This window comes from Erithacus rubecula, assembly GCF_903797595.1.
Source record: "Erithacus rubecula genome assembly, chromosome: 14".
In the NCBI taxonomy this organism is placed as follows: Eukaryota; Metazoa; Chordata; class Aves; order Passeriformes; family Muscicapidae; genus Erithacus; species Erithacus rubecula.
Genome location: NC_136666.1, coordinates 7,411,959 through 7,430,541, shown reverse-complemented (window position 1 = coordinate 7,430,541; position 18,583 = coordinate 7,411,959). Strand labels below are relative to the sequence as shown.

At 45.4% G+C, this 18,583-nt stretch overlaps 1 long non-coding RNA gene across 1 annotated transcript; it reads left to right on the top strand.

Annotated features, from left to right (window-relative positions):
• The first annotated feature begins 2,164 nt into the window (after positions 1-2,164).
• On the top strand, positions 2,165-18,367 carry LOC306808038. Its single transcript, XR_013775888.1, has 4 exons — positions 2,165-2,214; positions 3,509-3,619; positions 16,169-16,359; positions 17,183-18,367. It is a non-coding gene; the product is annotated as an uncharacterized lncRNA (long non-coding RNA).
• The last annotated feature ends 216 nt before the right edge of the window (positions 18,368-18,583 follow it).

Here is an 18,583-nt window from a genome sequence, read left to right as displayed (position 1 = left end):
AGGGATGCTCCTGGCAGGGTCATTACTGGAAGTCGTTAATCACTGATTTGATATTCAAAGCTGATGGCGAAGTCAAAGCAGGTCAGCATGCTAATGGCCATCAGCGGTGGCAACGACCAATTTCCACAGAATTATTGTCGGTGCAGGCAGCAATAAGCAGCTCAGAAAAGGCAATCTTTTATTTTTAAATGGGAGCCGGTATGGGGTGGGCTGTAGGGGCAGAGTGAGCTGCTGCCTGACAGGAGGCAGATTTGCTCCTAATTGGGAGAGGCGAGCAGGCAGGGCTCTAACTCAAGGGATGAGCCACATTTCCCAGATGAGACCATCTGCTGTCATTTCTGACAGGGGAATTAAAGTGGTGATGCTTCTGGATGGCATGAGGGAGCTGCTGTGGGCCATGGGGGAGCATTAGCTGGGGGTGAGTGTGTTTTAGGGGCTGGGGGCAGCCCTGCCCCAGTGTAGGAGATGGGCAGAGGTGTGAGTTGTCCGGTTTAAAAGTGGGAAACACATGCTGGGAGTGCTTGAAGTCATTGCTCATTGACTGCGAGTACACTGTCCAGGAAGAAAAAAAAATGTTCCTTTGTATGTACAGCTGTTTCTGGCCTTAAAGACACTCCAGAAACAGCTAAGGCAGGTTTTGGTGTGTTTTCCCCTAGTCCCAAGTGTTGCTATGGAGGAACCATCTAGAGTAAAATTGCTGTGAACTGTTGGTTTGCCAAACATGGACAATTTGTTTTTATTTGTGTCCGGTAGTTTCCTGCTCTGTCAAAACAGCTGAGTCATTTTAGCATGAATGTGATTTTTTTTTCCCCCCAAGTATTTTGAAATTTTGCTTTCTGTTTTAAACATCTTAGTGAGTGGCTTTTCCTCAGAAGTTTTAATTTGCTTTCTTTGCAGGAGAGCACTGGTTCTCACTGGGAGCACAGTGGTGCTGCCTGGCCGTGCTTCAGAGCAGGGATGGGTTCTTAGTCCTGTGCTCATGGGGGAGGGACTGCTGTGCTAAGGGCAGTGAAAATTGGAGAAAAAACTCTGTCCCTGCCCTATAAATCTCCATGTCTAACTCCATCTTGTTATCTCAGGCGTTTTTCCTTGGAAAAGAAAGATTCCAGCATCATGTTAGGCATGCCCATGACTCTGAATTATTGACTTGATGTATGTGAATCTGAGAAATCTCTAAGTGATTTCTCTGCAACGGCACAGGTGGTGTGAGAAGAATAGCTCTGGAAGTGTGGAGGGAGCAGGACAAGCACTGTTTGATCACCCTGACCTTCACCAAAGGGGGGTTTCCATCTGGGAATGAGGCAGGAGCTCCCCCACCCTCACTTCTCTGCCCTTCTGCTCAAGTGGCCTTTAGCTGGTGCAAGTTTTACTGAAGTGGACACACATGTACTAGGAGTTGGACTTGAGAGCAGCAATTAATTTCACATAATACCTTTTCTGTCCCTGACTTGGGCCAGATTTGAACTACTGACCTGGAGATGAAAGTCACCATAGTCCCCTGATAGTCCCCTGAGGCGGGTGGGTGAGCAGCTTTTCTTGCTGGCTGTGTTCAAAACCCATGGCCAGGCTGTTCCCTGCCTCCCTCAGGTTTAACCCTCTCCCAACCCTCTTCCTTCTCCCCACCTCCTCCAGCTCTCTGCCTGCTGGGCATGATCAGAATAAAAGGAAGAGCAATGAGAGCCATATGTGGAGCTTTTTAACCCCTCTGCTGTGGCCAGCATGGCTGGGGGTGAGTTGTGCAAATCCTGGGCTCCTCTGGGTTTCTTGAGCCTCCAGACATGACTTTCAGGGCACTGCATCAAGTGGAAATGTTTGCTGGGGAAGAACTGGGAGTGTTCAGAAATAGAAGACCTGTGAGATGGCATCCAGCTGTAGAGCACAAGGCTGCATCTGATTTCTTTCATCTTCTGTGATCCTCATGCATCTTTACCCTGCTCTGGTTCCCTGCATCTCCCCATGACTGGTGGGATGTACTGGAAAGCAAATTCCCAGCATCTTTTGTGCTGCAAACAAGTGGAATTGCCCTTTCCCATAACGCCATCTACAATCCTCTTCTTGATGTAGATTAGGAAAACCCCTCTGACCTTGTGTCTTTCAAATAAGATGCAAGATCATCCATTTTCCTGTCCTTCATGTTGCTGAGCCATAAACCTGAAACTCCAGAAGCTGGTCTAGGACTGACATGCCCTCGGGTGGGGAGGTAAATTGAGCGTGGTTAAGTTTCACTCTGTAGCCAGAGGTTTAGAGCTGAAGCTGTCTTGCCTCGAGGACCTTCAGAAACAGGGCTTGAATGTATTTCTGAAAGGGGATTAGCCAAACCTGAAAGTATTCCTGGACAGAGAGCAGGCAGGGAGTGTTTGTCTCATGTCTCTCACCTTGTCTCTGGCCAATCTCCTTGGCTCCTTTTGATGTCCCAGGGCTCCTGGTGATGCCCTGAGTGGGATCTAGGCTGGGTAAGGAGCAAAACAGAAAACTGTTCCCATCTGATGGCCAAGCACTGTGAGTTATCAGCAGTGTCCTCCTGTCCCAGCCATCTCCAGCAGCCACTGGGATGAGCAGTAACCCCTGCAGCAGAGGTGCCACAGTCTGGGCTGCATCTCCAGTGAGAGCTGGATCTGCACAGTGCAGATCTTGTCTTGTTGCTGTGGTTGCATGGAGGGGAGATGGGCTTCTCTGAGGTGTGTTTTATGAAGCCTGAAAGCCATGTGAGAGGAAGGAAAAGTGAACTACACCCTGGTAAAATATCCTGATTTGGTGCTGCCCATGAAGTGCTGTGCTGCAGCCTGGTGAGCACCAAGAAGGGACAGGCGTGCTCTGGCAGCAGTGAGGTTTGTGCTCCCACCCTGGAATGCAAGGGGTTTTATGGGCACTAATAAATTAAACCTCATGTGTTGACTCTAAAAATGTGGTGCTAATGAACCAGCCTGGATTTAAAGATAAGGGGAGCAGGGCACAGAGCAATGTGCTTATTTCCCTGTGCTTGCAGGGCCTTCCAGCAGTGTGGGTGGGATGACACCCAGGAGTCCATCCCTCCTGCACAATGGGCTTTCCTTCAGGCTCTTGCTCCTTGCCAAAATGCACCCAAATATTCTCTTCCAAAGTCCTCCCTCTGATTTCCACCTAGCAGTACATGGGGTACTTGTGACTAGCCTGGGATGGGCTCCTCAGGAAAACTGTGTTAACCTGGTGTTCTCTGTCCAGGAATGCCTCATCACTGAAGAGAAAAAGAGTTCTGGAAATCATAAAATCTCTGACTCCATAGCTCCTGCTGTCTGTTTTCCAGAGCTGTGGCTGCTTGGCCATCCCCCTTTGGAGGGCTGGCTGCCAGGTTAGTGACAGTTCTGAGGAGGGGAACACGTTTCTGCAGGTCCCACGCTGAGGAGTGCAGGAGCTCTGCAAACCTTCCACAGCTCCTCGCCAGCTGACACGGAAACACAACACGCACCCTTTCCCCAGATATTTTTTTTTTTTTCCCCTCAATCCTCTCCCTCTTTCACAGATGTCTAAGGACTTTAGTCTTGCATTCAGACTCTTGGCCCTGATGAAGCTGAAGCTGCCTGCAGGCAGCTTTTGGACAGCTGGATGAAGATATCACTCATCAAGCATCAGCCCTCTCCAGGTAACAAATCTTTTGCTCCAGCTCTGCAGGAATGTCTCAGTCACAGGCTCACACCTGAGGCTGTCAGCCTTCAAAGCCCCTCTCCTGGGCTGACCCCCTCCCTGCTCGGGGACAGGCAGGGTGAGGGATGCACACGTGCTGCTCTGGGGCCTGGCCCCAAGCAGCCTCCAGTCCCAGCCAAGCACTCCCAGTTCAGCCAGGGCACTGGGGAAATCTCAGTGCAGAACAGAAGGAATATTGTCCCTTAGGAGGGGAAGAAGATTCTGCTTCCACGTTGGAAAGGCTCCTGGGATCCAGCACTGTCCCCCTCTGTGTGCTGCTCTGCAAGCTCCCTGCAGACCCCAAATCCTTCCTGCCACCTCCCATCCACTCAGCCCCCACTGCTGCCTCAGCCTTCTCTGCCCTGCTGTACAATAATGATATTAATAACAAGAAAAAAGGTTTAAACTAACCTTTTTGTCTCTCAGGGTCAGAAAGTGGAATGGGAGAGGCCAAGAAAGGATTTACTGATTGCCAAGGATGTTAGTTCAGGAGGTTGGTCCTGCTCAGTGAATTAGTGCCCCTTCATGTCTTGCTGCAGGGAGGTGATGAGATGTCACCTCAGTCATCCTGCTGTCATATAGGAGAAAAATGAGTGTGTTTGGAGCAGGAGTGAAGGCTGACAGTCCTGGGACTGCCTTCCCTACCCTGCTTGACAGCAGGACAGGGGCCAGCTCTGGAGGCTGTGACTGTGCCTGTTCAGATACAGGTTTGGGGTTTGGCTCCCTGTCCAGTGAATTTTGGTTAGTGTGCTCCCTGAGGGACCAGGCAGCAAGGTCATATTCCCCTTGTTTAACAGCATGAATGTAGTAACAAGGAGAGTGTTTTGCCTCAGAAATTGTGTTGCAGAGGATGTGATGACCTTGTTCTGCTTTCTGGGTCTCCATAGGGCTTTTGGTTTGTGTGCTGTCAAAAGCAAACTCTGAGTACTGCATCTGCCTTGTGTGCTGGGCTGTGCATGGGGAATGGGGTCTTTGAAGCACTGTAATGTGGTTTTGCTAGGGAAGCCTCTCCTAGGACCAACAGGAAATATTTCTGCAGTCTTTGCCATGTGTCCCAAAGCATGAATTGCCTCCAGCACATGGGGAGGGTGCTGAAAATAGCAACATCCAGACCTTCTTTGGGCAAAAAAAATTTATATATATATATATATATATAAAGAAATGGACACATGGTAGGCAGCAGGAGAAAGGCAGTGATGGAGCCCTTCCAGGGAAAACAACTCTGTTATGGGTTGTGGAGTAAACACAGATGTGTGGAAGTGCAAGTAGCTGGGGGGAGTGGAGCAGAGCCAGGGTGGTGTGCTGCAGAGGATTTGCCTTGGGGCAGGCTGGTGGATGCTGGCTGCAGGGTGAGACAGCAAATCCCTGCTGGGAACTAGCTCTGGGAGAGGCATTCCCTGGGTGTGGGATTCAGTTTTTGATTAAGGGCAGGGAATGCCCTTATGGAACAGGAATAAAGCCATTGACTTGGCCAAAGTCATGATTGGGTGTTTTTATCAGCGTGAAGAGTCAGGATTTGATCTCTCGTGTCACTGGGCAATCCCACTTTTGCTCACAGCTTTAAACCAGGAGAAAGGGGACCCTGAAAATCAAATGCATTGTGGGTGAGACCTGGGGATGTACCCAGAGAGGGGACAGAGAAGAACTATTCTTCCCAGACAAATCTGGGTCCTGCCACTCAGCTTCCCTCTACTGGAGGAAAACATATTTATACTTCAGTTACTTTGATATGGAAAAAAAAAAAAAAGGAGAAGACAACAAGAAAAATAACAAAACTGTGACAAATAGCTCATCTGCTTATTCCCTTCTGGGTGAGCAGTCTGGGGAGGAGCACCATTATGGGCTGCAATGACATGGCATAGTTCTCCCTCCTCTGCTCTGTGATCTCCCAGCTCTAAGGGTTTGGCCAGCAGAATTATCCATCACTTTTTAGGAATTCTCCATCACTATTTCTTGCATCTGTTGTAGTGACTGAAAAAGAAGGGGAAATAAATATTGAAAAATACAGCTCAGAAATGTCACAAGAGCATCATCCCTTGGTTAGGTGTGTACCTGGACATATTTTAGCAAAGTTTTTAGCAAAATTTCCCTTTGAAACTGAATTTGAGTGTATTTCTTAGGGAAGGGAAACCAGAGCTGCATTTGCAGAAGTGCTGTGCAATGAGACCTGGAGCAGCTCAGCTTCCTGCAGTGCAAATGGACCTGGATTCTGACCTCACCCGGGCTGCAGGCACTTGCAGGAGGAATAAAAAGTAAATCTGGGCTTGTTGCCATGAATAATATGATGTCTTTACATCCTGACCTAATTGTATTAATTCTTCATGGCAAATATCATATGGAAGTGGCTGATTAGTAGCTAGCAATGAGAGTGGTATTGGCCATCTGGTGTGCTTGGCTTGGAAGGAAGAAAAAAAATCAGGATGAAACAAAACTGAAACACATGAGTCTTTCAGATAATGAATTAGCCAGATTCATTAAATTTCGGGTCAGATTTGTCTCTGCTGACACTTGTGTATGGGCAGGGCACAATGCAGTGGTGTCTAGGAGGAAAGTGATCCCTGCTAGCTGATGTGTGCAGTGAATTGTGCTTGTTTTTCACGTAAGAACCCAGAAGAAACAGTGGTGTCAGCTCTGTTTTACCTGAGCTGCTCACAGATTTGCTTTTGTTAACCTTATGTGAGGTTTCTATGAGCTTTACCCAGGGAGTGCAGCTCATTCATGAGCAAAATTAATTAAAATCAACCTGGTTTTTCTTCTGTGAGTAAAAGTAGAGTGGGAAACTGATCTTTTTCTTATGTCTTACCTTGGCAAAAGCATCTGAGCTTTGTCTGGCAGGCCAAGCATATAAATCCTTTCCTTTAAACTCTGCTCACCTCTGGCTGCACAATGACAGGCAGCTCAGAGACAAAAGACCAAACTGTGATTTTGCTCTTGTTGATTTAAAAAAAAAAATAATTTCCCTTTCCCTGCAGCCCTGGGAAAAGATGGTATGATGGAAAGGCACTCTGCAGTGACCTGAGGAATGGTGCAGCTTCTCCTGGAGTTTGGCAGCAAACATTTCCTGAGGCTGGGGGTCTTCTGGGCTGTGCTCACTTACTGAGAGAGATTTGGCTTCACACACCAAGATATTGAGACTTCTGCTGAAGATTTTTTTTTTTTGTTGTTGTTGGAATTAGCCAGGAGGATCCCATCCTAGTTTGGAAAACAGGGTGGGAAGCTTGAAATGAGCACTGAAGGGCTCCAGGGGGATGACAGAGTGGCTGGGCTCCTTGGCTGGGTGGGGAGCAGCCAGGGAACCTGGGGTGAGTCAGAGGTTTCCATCTGTGGAAGGGTTGTCCAGAGGTGAGCTTGAACTCACTCTTTGGCCAAATGTCCTTGCTGAACTGATCACTGAAAGCCCTGGGTGTGCCAGAAGTTTGCTGTGCTCTGCAGTGCTTCCCCCTGGAAGGCTTTGGGAAAAGATTTAATTTATTTTTGTTACAGGGGATTTCCTGCATTGCACCTGTGGAAGCTGGAAAGAAGTGAGGGGTGGTTTGTTTGGATGAGAGGGTGCTGCAGTGGGTGCAGGGAGGGGATGAGGCCTCTTGGCTTAGGCTCCAGAGACCATGCCTGTGTGTTTCAAACCCAGAACTCTGCTAATCCATGCTAAATCTCTGGAATCAAGGAGGTCTCCAGGGCAACATTAAGGATGGTATAAAGGGGTGGATACATTTCTCAAGCAATTGAATTTGAAATACTATTTAAAGACAGCAGCACTGTGAATTGGCATGAGAGCCCTGATCCCAGGTATGGTTACAGGGAGGAGCAAAGCTCCTTTGTCTTTATTCCATGTTTATTATGTACCTAATGAGCTCTGGTTTTGCTTTTAATTTACACCAGGCCTTCTTCCCCCCACTCCTCCCCAATAATTAATGATCAACACCATAATCCAACCTGATTGCCTGACAGACAAGGAATACTGTACAACTGTAGCCTTTTTAACAGGCTCCTTATTAAACATTCTTACTGGATAAACAAGCTGGGGGAGGCTGCTGGGGGTTATGCATTTCCCAAACACTCCAGAGTTGCTAAAGCTCTGGACCAAAGTATGTGTGCTCAGAGCTGTGAGAGACATTTGTCAGTGGCTTCACTGACAGATGCTCTTAATTGTGTGTGCCTTTCTCTGAGGGATGAGTCACGGGCTGCTGAGAGCAGCAAGAGGGGCTTGGAGCAGTAGATGGACATGATTATTGCAAGAAGCCCTAAATTTGGGATGCTCTTGGAAGAGCCAGGTTCACAGCCATCACCTTGTCTCCCTTTTTAAAGATTGGACTTAATGGTGTTAAAGGCCTTTTCCAACTTCAGTGATTCTATTTAGGCAGGTGCTGGAGGGTCTGACCTGATGATGTGGCAGGATAAAGGCTGATGTGCTGTGGGCTAGGTGTGTGCAAACATCCCCTTCCCAGGAGGAAGGACCTTCCCAGGCCTGCTCCAGCTTGACTAGATGGGGTCTATCCCTGGATTTATCTCAATTATGATTTTAATGATGGATTTCAGACTTTTGTTAGTACTAGAGCTGGTTCCAGGGAAGTATTTCATGGCTGTGGCTGCTGATAGAGAGCTGGGTATGGTGACCCCAGTAGGTCTCACCTTGACTCTGCAGGATTTGTTCTTCTCCAAGGTGCAGGGCTGCTGATGGAAATGATGCAGTTGAGTACTGAAGGGTGGCTGTTGTCAGCTAAGAGTTGGAGGGAGGCTTTCCTATTTATTGTACTTAAAGGCACAAATGGGAATCACTCCTGATCATTCACAAAATCTGTCTGGCTTTGGAGCCAGTGCCCTGCAGGTCAGAGGCTTTGTGTCCTTTGCAGTCCCTGGAGAGTTGAGGACACTGAGCTGCAGCCACACCTGTTTGTCAGTGACTGCTGCCTTGGGAGCCAAGTGTGCAGCTCCTGAGTGTCCCCTCCTTGTCACACTTCACCTTTTCACTCTGTTTTTTGGGATTAACAAAGTGGCTTAGAGACCAGCAAGACTTGTGATGCATCAGAGCAGGTTCTTTCCTTCTTCCCAAATTGCTGTGGCTTGTGTAAAGTTCTGCCTAATGGTGGATCAGCCCATCACCTCCTGCAATCCCTTTCATCTCATGCAATACAGACCATGGATCCTCTCCATTCCCTGCCACCTTTTCCTTGTGTAGCTCCTGTCTATGACCCTGTCTATGATTTAGTGCCAAGGAAGCATCTTGGTGATACCCCCAAAGGGGGATGGTCAGTGAGGCCAAACTCATATAATTCCATTTTCTGGCTGGATGGTGTGATGTAATGGGCAGTAGGTGGTGTGTCCACACTACTGCTTCCAGCAGCAGCTCTAGGGTCACTCTGTTCCCCAGAGAAGTGGCTTTTTATTTCTCCTATGGACTCCTGGTGTTTGTTCATTACTAATCTAAAAATAAACAGCATCTTGCTTATAAGCCAGTCTTTGCCAGCTGATTATGAACCTGAAATATACTGAACTCTGATTCATCAGGGCATGATAAGATTTGATCCTTTTATAACTGGTATGTGGATGACTGCTTTATAAATAATAATATCACGTGATTAATCACACAGAAGTTATAATTAATAGCAACATCCCATGTGATGGGAAGGGTGAATGCAGCCAGACACCTTTCCCACCCTATGTGAAACATGTTGAGGCAATAAAGCAAGTGTTAAAAGCACACCTAGCATGGCACTGCATTTAACAATTGCTACAGAATGAATCACAAATAAAAATACAAGCTTCCATTGATGAAAAAATTGGGATAATGATAATAGGCAAGTGACCTTAGCTGCAGTGGATGGCACTGTGCAAATACACGTAATTATGCAAGTGATTTGCTTAGCTTTGATGGTGTCTGTTATGAGGTAAAATCATCCTGGAACACTGTCTGTGCAAAAGACACCAGGGCCAGCACTTGCTCACTTGATTTAGAGTTTCCCTGAGCTTTGGATGGTCTCTGCAGCTGCTCAGCTTCTGGAATGGTTTGTGCTACCTGCCTTTTCCACGTGTTTGCTGAGACCAAGGCAGAGAGAACTGCCAACTCCAGGGATCACCAGGCTATGCAAATATATGCTTGTAACCACCTCATACCAACCTCAATATATGTTTGTTCACTTGCTCCAGGGTTAGCAGGACCCAAATGCAGCGTTTCCAAAACATCCTTGCTTCTCTCCAGCAGTTTTACCACTTCCAAATATGCTCTGTGCCCCTGCTCAGCAGTAGGTAGTTATTTAAAACAATACATTTCTCTTCTGTGCAGTGCTTTCTCTTTTTTTGTTCAGGCTTTAACTAGGCTTTAGAATGCAAATTTAATGTGTCATTGTGGTATACTTAGGAATAATTAATATAGAGGGGTTACTTGTAAAGTGGTGCTAGGGACAGATTTGTGAGGCCAACCCAGCAGTGGTTTTCTTTAAACACTCAGGCTGATGATGGGTTTGATGTGAGAGTGTCAAGTGACATTTACTAGTGGGAGGAGACAAAGAGTATTTAAACTTTGGATGTGTGTGGTGGGAAGTTTTTGTTTGGTTTTTTTTTTCCCCTCTTTACTCTTTTCTATTCCCAGATTTTGCAGCTGTGATGTGATTTACACAAAGCAAAGTTGCAAGTTTGCAGTGCTGGAGTTGCTTCCCCCATCAGGGACCAGAGTGTCAATTCCAGCAGCCCCTGGGAAAGGGCTGGGGTATTTCATATGTGACAGGAAGGCAGATGAACTTATCAAATCCTGCCTAAGATGTGGCAAATATTGATGTATCTGCTACAGCATGAAGCCTCTGTTAAACTTGTCACAGAAGGCTGGAAATGCTTTGGGGCTGCAAGAATTCCCTCTTTTGCTGTCACAAAAACTGGCTGACCCTTGTTCACTGCAGTCCCCTTCTGAGAGCACAGTGTAAAAGATTTATTTGTATATTTGTAAATTATTTGTAAAATGCAAAAAAAAAAAAAAAAAAATTGAAAAGCTTCAAATTTCTTTTTAAGCCTCAAAGAGGAGGGAAGCCCTCCTGGTTTGGGATGCAAACTGGTTTGTTACAGAAAGGGATTGGGAACAAACCTTCCCTGAAGCAGCTGGGGCTGATCCCCATCAGAGTCAGGAAGCAGGACCAGATGGTCAGCTCTCCTGTGACAATTCTAAATTTTTATTTACATGAAAACACACTTATAGTTGGGGGGGAAAAAATGCAGCCAATTCTCCTGTGAAGAAATGTAAGGAAAATTAAAAACTCCTCTGTTCTGAGAAGCTCCCTGCCTGTTTGAATGCTGTGTCAATAGGAATATCAAATGGGGAGTAAGAAGATCAAGATGGGAAAGCATCAGCTCATTTTTGGCTATCAGGGACCAGCAGAAATACAGAGAAAAAATGCTGGTAGTTGATATATTGACCAGTTTTCATTATAACTTCAGTGTTCTTTCAGCTGAAAAAGAAGATATGTCTTGATGAAATGAAATGCCATCTCAGTGTTGAATTAATTATGTAGAACAAGGGCAAGGACTTGGTATTTTATTAATTTGGCTGCTCTGGAGAAAACATCAATAGCCTGTTTGTGGATGACAGCTTCATACTCTGTCAGCTTCTGCCTAGATCTCAGCTCCTTGCAAGTTCTGGTGTGTTAAGCTTGGTAGAGGCAGTGAAATCATTAAAATTTCCCTTTTTTACAAGCTAGAGCAGCACTAAGAAAACTTTCAGGCTTTTCCTTTCAGTTCAAAGCAATGGGAGTTTGTTACACAGAGGTGTGGAGGACTGGACATTAAATAAAGCACTGAAAACCTTTCTGGTCCTACCAACTTACACAGGATTGGCCTCAGAGATGGGAAGAAAAAAACAGATTTCTGTGTTATTCAGTAGTGAAGATCTTAAAAGCATGGTGAGTTGCTCCCTGCCTGGTGGCTGATTAAGAACTGACCACAGCCAGGGGTTGGCAAAAATCAAGATTGGTTTTACAAGCAGAGATTGACTCAAGTGAGTTGTCACAGTCTGCTTTTCTGGGAAAAGGCAATTATAACTCAGGAAGTTCTGATGTGAAAATTATTTTGGCATATATGCTCTTTTTTTAATAGTTTATGCATGCAAAAGCAATAGTGAAGATAAGGTGATGGGAAAGGTGAATCAAAGCAAAAACCTCTTTGTGTGGGGTCATGTTTTATTTCACAGATGTGCTCAAGGAAAATTTCAAGATATTCCCTGGCTTTGCCACCACATTTAATAGATCATTTCAGGCTGGAACTTTGTAGGAGGGCTCAAACCCTGCCTTTATGAAAGACCCCATGGGCAGAGATCCAGTGCTGGCTCTACCCACAACATCCCAGCCCTGACTGGGTTACAAGGCAGGATAACAGTGGTGGTTCACTGCCTGCTCAGCCCCTCACCCTCCCACAGAGAGGGCCAAAAAGTTCTGTTCCCTATCAAGGTGCAGAGCTCTCCCTTCCAGGTAATGTCTCATCATCATCACTGGCAGTCCCTGTGGGAGGTTTTCCAGCACAGACATGGTTTTATGGTTATTATTTATTTTTATGGTTCATTGGATCAAGGCCCCCAATTTGCTTCATAGCTCTCCAATGTCAACAATTATCAGGCAGCTGCTAATTGGGGCTGGATCAGAAAATCAGCAGCCTCCTATCACTGAAAATCTCTGTGGGTGACATTTCTGACACCTCCAAAATCAATGGCAACAAGCTCAGTGACACTGAGGAAACCAGGAACACATCCTGCTCTCCTCTACCCATCTCCAGTGACAGGTCTGCAAAATCAGAATGAAACCTGATTTCCACACTGATAAAAGCTAATGAAGCATGGAGGAGCATCATTAAGCCATAAGCAGTTTTTGCATTAGATATCAGAGTCAGAAAGGATCCATTGGGTTTTTTTGGTTTTTTTGTTAGTGGTTGTGTAACTGAGTGACTGTTCAGGAGAATTTAACCTTTGGATAAGGATGAGAGAAGAGGAGAGACAGACAAAAGATAAGGGGAGAAGAAAGAATGACAGCACCCTTAGAAGAAAAAGGGTAAAATGATTAACTTTTTGGACAACATTCCTTAAATTTAAAATTCTTACAAAAGTATTCTAAAAAGTAGATTTAAAATTTAGACTAGTTGTAGTTTGGTTCCAAACCTCCACCCCCACAATGACAAAAAAAAAAAAAAAAAAGGTCAGACATAATTTTTGGTCTTAAAACTTTTAAATTTTGTTGGAGTTTAAACCTGTAAGTGAAGTTAACCTTTTCAGCTAAATTTAGTTTTCTATCCATTTCTATGAGGCAAAATCTTTAAAAATAGCATTTTGCACCTGCTCTAATGGCAGGGACTAAAATGTGCTCCATGATCCTTGCTGTCCTTGCTGCCACCTGTCCCATGGCTCCCAGGGGCAGATCCTGCAAACCTCGTGGCAGCTGCAGTGTAGGAGGGGCAGGAGTTGGATCCATCCAACCTGTTTATTCCACAGGCTTGGATGGCAGGTCATGGGCATTTCTCTGAGCTGAGCAAACAATTGACATATGTGCACTGAGAACAATTTGAAAACGTGCATTTGATAGATTTTAAATAATAAGACACTGATGTTTTGTGTTTTTTTCTGAGAAACCACTAAATCTGTCGTGCTCTGCCCACATGCCATGCAGGGAAGTTGTAACTCCCTGCCCAAGCTGATTCCCCAGCCCTATATTTCACCTTCCTTTTGATGGCTCTGTCATTTTAAGCCTTCAGATAATAGGCCATTATTCTCAGAGTTGCTATTATATTTTATTAATAGGAAGGGGGGGGGGGGATTATTGTCACAAACTGAAAGATTTGCACTTGGAGCACTCACAGCTCTCAAAAAGGGCAATTCGTTGATCTTGATGGATGTAGATCTCATCTGTTCCTCCTCAGTTTTTCTTTCTTTTCCATCTCCCCACTGGTCCTGCCAGCCTCTGTGAGCCATGGGGACAGATCCTGACCCGGGCTGGTGGCAGGAGCAGCAGTTTGGTCCCCCAGGAATTATGCAGGGGGGGATCATGGCAGCTCAGTGATGGGGATGGAGGCTGGCTTGGTGCTGTGGCTGCAGCCCAGAGCAGCTGAGCTCTCCCTCACATCTGTGAGTGTGGGTGTGTGTACACGTACAGACAGCCAGAACAAGTCTGTTCCTGTTTGGGAGATCAGTGTCAAAAGTGTATTTTGTAAGAGCTGGCCAGGCTCCTGTTTCCACATTAGTAACCAAAAGCAGTTAGATGGTTTTTTGGGTGCCTTTGCTTTTCCAAATCAGTGCATGTGTATCTCCCTTTAGAAAAGGGATGTGCTCCAGAGCCTTTGTGGAGCTATGTCAGCAGCTCATCCCAGTTTGGTGGGGCTGGGCATCACATAACAGGGTGGCCAAGATGTGACTGCAGCAAGAATGGAAGGGAAAACCTGTGTTGGGGGATGGGGACCAGCTTGCAGAAAGGTTTCTGCTCCCCTGGTGCTTACAGGAAAGGGATGAGTACAGACATGTTGGATCCAGCTGTGTCTCCCTTTGTGTCTGTACACATTGTGCCTCCTCCAGCCTTTCAGAAACACAGGACAAGGATGGGTTTTTGGTTGGTTTTTTTTTTACCCTGAAGTGCCTGAACACCTGAGGCTGAAAATCCTCTCTTCTGCCTCCCCATTTTCTCTTTCATTCATTATCCTTGGTGTGGAGTCAGCTGCTAATTGCAGTGTCCTGCATGTGTCCATCATTGCCCAGTGAAAAGCATCTTCTGGGGTGTTCTGAGCACCATTATACAGCTGGGATGGGGAAAGAAGGAAGGTGTGGTGGAGAAAAGTGTCTTTGTGGCTGGTCTGCCTCTGCTAGCAGGAGGAGGAGGAGGAAAGGAAGGGGAGCATGGCTTGCTCCAGTGTGTGCATTAACCCATCCTGCTGCCTCTGGGGACAGGGGGACACAAACAGCAGGAGGTGGCCCTGAGGGGAAATGAGACACCTGTGGTGAGAGCCAGCTTTTAGTTACTAGCCATTGCCTGACTGGTTTGGGTTTTTTCTTGTCTTTGACACATTTTTCTCCAGCTCACTTTTCTGTCAGACCCAGAACAAATGGTGTTTAATCTGCAGATACAGCTCACAGCTGGGATAAATGTATGCATTCCTGCACCTTTGACTAGCTTTAGGTATTTGTCTGGAGGAGCAAAAGTGCTTCCATATTCTTGGATAAGGGTCGTGCATCTTGTGCAAAGGAGGAATATAAATTCATAGCAGTAGCAGCTGGTCTTGCTTGTATCCTAAATGGCCTGTTGCAGTCACCAGGGTGCTGGTTTAGAGGCTGAAGAGGATGCTGCAGTCTGTTCTGTGGCATCAGAAGCACAGGTGGGCTGTGAAAATCCCCTGGAGCCAAGCTCTGGGGTGATGGTGCTGGGAAATTGCTGTCCCTACACCCAGCCCATGCTCTGAGCTACAGGGGGTTGGTTCTGCCTTTACCTGATGGTGAAGTGGGGGAATCACCATCCCTGGAAGGGTAAAAAAACCACATAGATGTGGTGGCTGGGGATGGGGGTGAGTGGTGAAGTGCAGTGGCAGTGCTGGGACTTGATGATCCTAGAGGTCTTTTCCAGCCTAAGTGATTCCATGATTGTTAATGCAAAGCTTCACTGCCATAAACCAACACTGACAAATTGATAGCCAGCATGGAAGCACTGGAAGATGATCTTTCCTAGAAGAAACACTCCCAAACATCATTACAGACAGTGTTGGAAATAGAAATGGGATTTCTTGACTCCCTGTTCAATCTGCAACCAACAGATTCAACTGTTGAAAGAAATCAGTTGGGAAGTCATTGGGTGCTTTGATATTTTAGCTGTTCATTTTCAGTGTTTTTTGTCATGTCCTTTTAAATAATTAATTTCAAAAATTCCTGGTTGGCTTCGAACAGTATGGTTTGGTTTTCAAAGCTGCTGAGCTGTTAAGAACATTTTGAAAATTAGAATAACGACTTTGGATGACCAAATATATCCTCAGGAGCCCAGGTTTAAGCACGTGGGTTTGCATACTTTGTTTTTATTATCTGCACCTTTAAAATAGAAAAACAAATACAATTGCTGCTCACCACTATCATTTATCCAAGCAATTTGAAGGTAGCTTATTTTGTTATTAATTAGTCAATTAATTCTGTTTGTTAATTTACTCTGCAAAATATCAGGCTAGATAAATTTTCTGTACATTAATAAATCTCAATTTGTTACTGCTGTTTTCTGAGTAACACACAGCCAGCAGAAGTCAGATTTATTTATTTTTCCCATTTTCTCTGGTTAAGTCAAATTGCTATGCAGTTTCTTCTGTCTCTCTGCTGATTCTTAAATTTTTAAGATCCCATCACTTCTGGGGATGAGGTTCAAAAAGTCTTTGGGGAGAGCTGGTTTGTATCCTGAACTCAGCAGCAAGTGTTGCAGGTCCCAGTTTAAAAAAAGGATCTGCTGATGCTAATTATTTTTGTTGCTTGTTTATCTCTTGATAGTTCCTACAATCCAATTAAAATCATTGCTGTTCCTTGCAGGTGGCATGGATCTTCATTTGGATTTCACAAGACATAAACAACAGCAGCTTGTGAAGACAACGCTACTGTGAAGGGTAAATTCACTTTTGAAAATTCACCATGAAATTCACTTTTGTTCCAAAAAATAAAACGAAAAGAAATGCAGAGGCTGTGGAGCGATCACAAGCCTCCAGCAGTGAAGATTTAAGGTGGTAAATATTGTAAAGCTTTTAATAAGCTTTATATCATGACTCTGCTTTAATGATATTGAATTAATTTAGTCTTGAATCACCAATAATTTCTGGGAAAGCTGTCAAGAGAAAGCACTTCTAAAAACGTGCTTCAAAAAAAACCCAAAACGTGCTTTAGAAAAAAAATACATTAAAAAAAACCAATCACCATCCACTTTCAAATGGTTCCTTGAGAAAACTATCTTTAAATGGCTGAGGGCAATTGGCACAATGATTTAAAGCTGGGCTGGAGAGTTGCATGTGGGTCCTAGCAGTGAAATGAGAGGGAAAGTGGGGGCTGAGCTGTGGGACAGAGATTGCAGCAATCAAAGGCATCACAGTGACACTGCATGAACTCAATATTTGGCCAGTGACGTTTGCACTCCACAAGAACCCAAGGGAGGCAATTAGGAGGGCTTGGAGAGGGAGGGAATAATTTCACCTGTCAGGTTGGTAAGTGGGCAGCTCTGTGAGTGTGTGTGAATAGTTGTGTGTGTGTGTGAAAGATCCAGAAATTAATGAAATAGAGAGGCTCGGTGGGGACTGACAAGCCTGTGGTTAGAGGTGGGGAAAGAGCAGTTTCCAAACCCACAAGATTTATTTCTGGAGCTGGTGGGTAGGTGGGAGGCAAAGTTAGCAGGCTTTACCCTTCAGGGCTTTCATCTGCTTTAAATTCAGTTGAAAATATTGCTAATTGCAGCAGCAAACAGGCAAGGTACCCATGTACATTTTACAGGTGACTTTATATTTTTATTTAAAAGTTTTTCTCAGATTTTTTTTTTCCTCCCCCTCCTTGGTTTCTCAGGGTGTGACTAAGGAGCCACAGGTAGACAAGGTTCCAAATTCAGTGCTTGTAGCTCACAGGCTGGTGCAGCACTGCCCAGGATTGACCTGGCAAACCAGAGCTTTCCTCCCAGGATAAAAAATTGAACAGTGCTGAGCTGGTGTTAAGAGCTGTACAAAAATGGCCCTTGCTCCAGGAGCTTGCTGATACCAGCACTGGTGCAGTGGAAGGTTTGGCTGAAGCCTGATCTCAGCTTTGTCATCCATGTGGTCTTCAGTAAGTGATGAACCCCAGATTTTTAATCTCATTGCTTTTGGGAGTGGTGGGTCTACAGTATTTTATATCCAAGGCAGATAAAGGTGATGAGTGTCACCAAATCCAGGGTTCTTTTATTGTTAAATTCTTAATGATTTTCCATTTGGACATATGGGGTGGTATTTTCTTTTTTTCCCTCCCTCTTCAGACAAACCCTTCACCCTATTTCACTGTTTCCTTGCTGTGGAAGAGGGCAGTGGGGACAGGACCTTAGACATAAACAAGATTACAAACAGCCTGAACCATCTGAGGTTCCTCCCTGATTGTTTCTGGGACAAACCCTCACTGCAGGCAGTGGAAGGAATTTCAAGTTAGTGGCCAAACATCTCAGGAACGTGGTTCTGGTGCCCTGAATCATCCAGCAGGGATGGGTACAGGTGTCACTGCTTCTCCTCAGAGCCCACCTGCCCTGCCTCTGCCAGAAATCATTGGCCAAAACCAGTTCACAGAATATCCTGAGCTGCAAGGGAGCCACAAGCTGTTGCTGTGAATATGTGCATCAGCTGCCGCAGAAAAGCAAATTTATCATCAAGCAGTGCTTTGAGCTAACACACTTCTGTGACTCTGAGGCAGTTATTTTGGGGGGAGTATATATGAACTAGGGCTTAAAAACTTGGCTTGAGCCGAGGGCAGAGAAGATGCCTCACTTAGCCTGAGGAATGCTTTTGACAGAGACACGTTGTCGCCACATCTCTGGACTGGGAATAAGTTGTACCTTTGCAAATGGAAATATTTCTCTGAAGTCCAACAGCTGCAGGAACAGCAACTTGTCTCTTGATCACGTTTTCAGTTTTAAAACCCATTTCAAGTCCAGCAGCAAGGAGAAAACCCAAAGCTCATTCAAATGAGCTTTTTAATGGAAAAAGTCACATTAAATCTAAACCAATTTCATGATCTTGTCTGAGTCATGACTTTTTAAAGACTGGGGGCTGAGGCTGCAGTTAACATTGCCTTAGCAATGCTCAGTACTTATCTGTGAGCAGAAAGGTAATGGTGGGGAAGGGCTTGTGGTGTTATTTTTCTAAGGGCCCGATCATTTAGCTATCTAATTTGGGAAGCAGGACTATCTCTGGCTGCCTCTTATCACCCTTTCAGCAGGCAGATAGC